This window comes from Nannospalax galili, unplaced genomic scaffold (assembly GCF_000622305.1).
Source record: "Nannospalax galili isolate Female #2095 unplaced genomic scaffold, S.galili_v1.0 scaffold1552, whole genome shotgun sequence".
Lineage (NCBI taxonomy): Eukaryota > Metazoa > Chordata > Mammalia > Rodentia > Spalacidae > Nannospalax > Nannospalax galili.
In genome coordinates, this window is record NW_008330320.1 from 182,549 (window position 1) to 188,217 (window position 5,669).

Genomic DNA, 5,669 nt, shown 5'->3' on the forward strand with positions numbered 1-5,669 from the left:
TTTCCTCTGAGAAGAGCAATTTAGTTGATGCACAAGACAATGATTTCAAAATATCCATTATAAGTATGTTCAGCTAACTCACAGAGGATATGCATAAGTTCCAAAATGAAGACCAAGAAAATATTTGTTGAAAATATTATTTCATTTGTTGAATGAAATAACAAAAACAAATCAAAGATATGAAAATGGAATTAATAAAGAAATAGAATTAAGGAAGAAAGGCCAAACTGAAATAAAACTTGAAATGAGAAATTCAATCAGGGAAATAAATGACTAGCTGTCTTTTCTGCTCTGAAATCCAATTATAAATTACTACTTATTTAGCACCTGCTAAATGCTGTTGTCTCTAAAGATCAATCAAACAAGTATTTATTGAATAATTGGGTGTTCAGCATGTAATTAGTGCTATAATTGGTTATGTATAGAACTTGATAGGTATTTCATTTGTTTTTTACTTTCATATATCCAGAATTCAAAATAGTGTCTGATTTCATAAGCTAGTGAGTGAATGAATGAATGAATGAACGAATGAATGAATGAAGGTCTTGATGGATTTATGGCTGGGGAGTGGAGCAGCACAAAGAACATGAAACAGCGGTCTTTAGGAAAGAGAGAATGTAATTTATTGTTGAACTATGCATGGTGCAACGCGCTGATTTATTGCTTGTTTCTATAATCTGCTTTTGATTTAGTAAGCGACTAGCTATGTCACTAAAATAAGAAAACAGCATGGATTTCTATGGCCATTTCAAGCTATAACATGTTTTGATTTAATATAAGCGAGTTCTGAAATATCCAAGATTCGTGAACCAGAGGATGACTGAAAAGATTTGAATCATAAAGGAAGGTTTAGTGAAGAAAAAATATTTGACAGAGACAGGATATTGATTGACACAGAGAGATGTAAATTAGCATCATTTCATTCTAAATAGCAGATGCTTATAAAATATTATCTGTCTCATAATATAGGTAGCTTACTGAAGGTTTTATAAGAAACTATAAAGGGATTAACATCACCAATTTTGTATAATTAAGATTGGAGCCAAGACAGTCACACTTGTTGTTTTAAAAAATAGAACCTAAGGGGCTGGGGAGGTGACTCAGCTGTTAAGAGCACATACTGCTCTTGCAGAGAACCTGAGTTCAGTTCCCAGCACCCACATCAGATAGCTCACAACTGCCTGTAAGTCCAGCTCCAGGGAGATCTGACACCTCTGAACTCTGGGAGCCTGTGCTCACCCCCCACCTTCACATACATATAATATTTTTTTAAAAGACCCAGTTAGTAAATTAACCCAGTGCAGCATGCATATGAAAAGATGCCCTACCTTATATACCACCAGGAAATGCAAAGTAAGAAAACAATATGATAGCATTACATAACTATCAGAATGGCTGAAATCAAGAATACTAACAACACCACATGCTGGTGAGGATGGGGTGCAACAGGAGTATGCACTCATGGAATCTGAAATGTGACGTGGGATAGCCACTTCAGAAGACACTTCAGTGATTTCTTACAAAATTATGCATTCTTTTATTATACAAAGATCATCATACTTCTTAGTGCTTATTCAAATGAACTGAAGCTGTGTGTGCACTTAAAAGCCAATGGTCACATATATGTAATATCTTTATAGTTGTCTGAATAAAAAAGCAAGCTATATGTATTTCAGTACGTCAATAGATGAATATATAAACGTGGTATAATAAGATGAGAATATCTTCAGGAACACGACACCTGCATACAAATGCTTGACTGGATAGGACTTAACATGCATAGCGCAATACATGAGGTCTGATTGGGCATGGCGGTGAAGGGGCATGGAAGGGGGAAGAAGTCTAGATTTGATTGTATGAAATGTAAAAACGCTCAATAAATTTTTTTAAAGGAAAATGAGCTACCAAGCCACAGGGAAAAGTTAATAGATACTGAGAAATGAAACTGCTGTGCCAGTTATCTGTGTGACAAAGCCCTAAAGAGGAAAAACAGAAGAAAAAAAAAAAAGAAACAAAGGCAGACTGTTTACTAAGTCACAGAAAGACGCAAGAACTGGTGGGATGGATCAGTGGGTGAAGCACCTTGCTGCTAAGCCTGATGACCTGAATTCTCTTCCTGTAACCTGCATGGTGGGAGGAGAGAACTGACTCCAGCAAACTGTTCTCTGACCTCCATACATGTGCCATTGCATGCACACGCATGTTTTCACGTGTGCACACTTTTTCTTTCTATTTACTTATTTCTTCCTCCCTCCCCCCCCCTCTCTCTCTCTCTCACACACACACACACACACACACACACACACACAAATAATAAAATTTAATAAAACATGGCAACAAGTCACAGTCTTTACTGAAGAATTATTGACAGCTGATTACTGCTGGGTGAGGAAGAGCTGTTCTTTAAAGGGAGGGCCTCTAGATAGGGAGACTAGACTCCAGTGGAATTAACTTGCACTGAAGGACATCGGGGGACACTAACTTGACACAAATGGCCTTGTCATAACTGACAGAATTAAGAATTCACTGGGGGAGCCTCTGGTAGGGTGCCAGTGGGAACGGAGGGATAAAGACGATTAAATTTAAGATGTTCTGTATGAAGTACACAAAAAATCCATCAAAAATTACAAAACCCTCCGGAGGTACTGTTAAGGGAAAGTGAGGACAGGCATTAGGGAACGGTTAAGATATAGATGACAACATACTCCTTCAAACATTCAAATAAATGGTTTTAATATTAGACCACAATAGACAAAGGGAATCACAAAGGACAGTAGTAACAGTAATGATCTTACAGTGACTCGGTTTCTAAAACATTCATTTTGTTGGACTGAAATGAACAGACACATAAAATTCATAATCTCAAACAGAAAATGCATATTAAGGACAAGGATCAGTTACAAAAATGGGCTAGATTCTGGTCATGAGGAAAAGTTTTTATAATCTCTAATTCATCAATACCACTCAAACTGAAATAATAATGGGAAAGGTTTAGAAATAATTATAAAGAAAAGCTAAAACAGCGTTATGTGCCTAAAAATTAAATTACATTTCATTAAAGAAATTCTAATAAATCATAAAACTGATGGTGAAAATCTAAGAAATTATGTAATAAATAAATTATGGGACTGTAGAGCTGTTTGACTATAAGCTAAGTGCTACTTAAAGAGATATACTTAAATATAAATATATCATAAAACAGAACAAAAACACATGGGATTGACATTCAGTTAAGAAACCTACAAAAATTCATGCAAGTAAAATATGTAAAGATCAATTAGGATTCTAAAAGTATAAAGCAGAACACAGGGAAAAGCAGCAACACAAGAAGCAATATAGAGGCTTAATGATCATTTTTGGAAGCCAAGTTCTCTGACCACCATACAACACAAAACATCTGATGAGCCTGATCAAGGGAAAGAAAGACCATGCCAGTACTACAATTTGCAAGAAAAAGAAAATTTTTCAAAGGTATAAATAAAATAAAAATTATGAAACTATAAAGACTATCTTTACCTTAAAATTGTTAATTTTTTTTATATTTGCGATGGAATCCAGCTTGAGCATGCTAGGCTGTAGGCAAAAGGCAAGGCCAAATCTGAAAATCTTGATGACTATATCATACAAACAAAATTTTGCATGAACAGAATTATGCCCACTTGAATATTCTAAAAACTACCAAAGGAAATAAAATTGCTAGTTAAAACCCTGCTTTTCTATTCTCCTTCCCTGCAAAGATGGAAAGCACCAACAGTTGAAAAATGAGTACTGTCAACTGATCGGGGCACAGCATCCTCCTATCAAATGTAAGTTGATTTAAGTCACAAATAAATAATGATGGAAAGCTGGACAGCTCTAACTATGACACTGGCATGAATTCTGACTTCTTTACTGCAGCCCACACTGCAGTTTTCTAGGTTTCTCCATCAGAGTTCACTCCATTATTGCATTTTGGTTTTCTCTCCCACCTCCCCCGCAAAGAATGTGACAAATTAGCTTGTAGAAGAGCCAAGATGGTTAAATAACTGCATTTATTTCCTTCTAGACCCTGATTAATATAAATTGAAAGGATCAACAATCATGTAGTACAGTACTCAAGATGTTATAAAACACTAGCATTTAAATTTTTATATAATATTGAAAATTTTCATTTTAAATTAGTTCCTCTTTTTCTTCTCTACTGGGTTTTGCTCTGAGAATATGCTTTGGGAAGGGGAAGCAACCTTGGGAACACCTTAGGCCAATATTCCAGGTCTTTCTATCATCAGGTCATTGTCCTTTGTGATATGTTGATACTAATTCATTTTATTCCTAGATCATCAAAATCTTTAGGGTTATTGTTGTCATTGAAGTTGAACTTCATGGTGAGACTTTTCTCTCTGTGTTATGCTTTAGTACATGACTTTTAAGTCATGATAAAAATTGACATGAAGCTGTCCTGTTGGTTTTTCACTGCCCTCTAATTTGGTTCTATTTCTTGTCAGTCATTTTTATGTCAATTACATTTTATACCTCCCTACTTGATTTAAGCAGCTGTGAGATGATACTCATATTTGCCAATCACTCAATAACTCTGATTTTTATACTATTTTATTTATTATTTTTATTTTATGTGTATGCATGTATTGCCTGCATGTAGGTAAGTGCACCCATGTCCTGCGATGCCTGCGAGGATAGAAGAGAGTCAGATCCCCTGGAACTGGAATTATGGACAGTTGTTAGTTGCCATCCGTGGGTGCTGGGATTCAAACCCCGGTCTTCTGCAAGAACAATCTGTGTTCTTAACCACTGAGCCATCTCTCCAGCCCAATAGCTCTGATATTTAAACTGGAAAATATTTCAAGTATAGAAAATTTGAGGTTAATTTCATATATAAACAACAATGTAAAAAAGTTTAAAAACCTTTAGCCTGTCAAATGCAACTTTACTTTTTACTCGTTTATTAGTTGTATACTTACATCATTAAAGTCTATTATGATAAAGTAGAATTTGTGCCACGAATTTTTATTAGTTACTTTTCTGTTGCTGTGATAAGAACACTGACCCAGAGCCTCACACTCACCCCTCAGGTTTTCCCACCATGATCAACCTCCAGCACACCTTCATTGCCATCAAGCCAGAGTGCTTGCAGCTGGGCCTGGTGGGCGAGATCATCGAGCAGAAGGGATTCCCCCTGGTGGCCGTGAAGTTCCTTCAGGCCTCTGAAAAACACCTGAAGCAGCACTACATTGATCTGAAAGACCGGCCTTTGTCTGGCTGGTGAAGTACATGAACCCGGGGCCTGTGGCGGCCATGGTCTGGGAGGGGCTCAATGTGGTGAAAACAGGATGAGTCATGCTGGGGGAGATCAATCCAGCTGATTTTAAGCTTGGCACGATTAGAGGAGATTTCTGCATTCAGGTTGGCAGGAACATTATTCATGGTAGTGATTCACTGAAAAGTGCTAAGAAAGAGATCAGCCTGTGATTTAATCCTGAAGTGAGTTCAGGATTACTACAAGGCTTGTGCCCATGATTGGGTCTACAATAAAGGTGGACAAAACAGGGTCCTATTCAGCATGACTGGACACAGCTCTTCATTCCACTCACCAGAATGATAATATGCACCATCTTTTCTAAAGCATATTTACCAATATAAATATTGGAACTGGAAAAAAAAAAAAAAAAAGG

At 36.5% G+C, this 5,669-nt stretch overlaps 1 pseudogene; it reads left to right on the forward strand.

Moving 5' to 3' along the window:
• The first annotated feature begins 5,080 nt into the window (after positions 1–5,080).
• On the forward strand, positions 5,081–5,426 carry LOC103743274 (annotated as a pseudogene).
• The last annotated feature ends 243 nt before the right edge of the window (positions 5,427–5,669 follow it).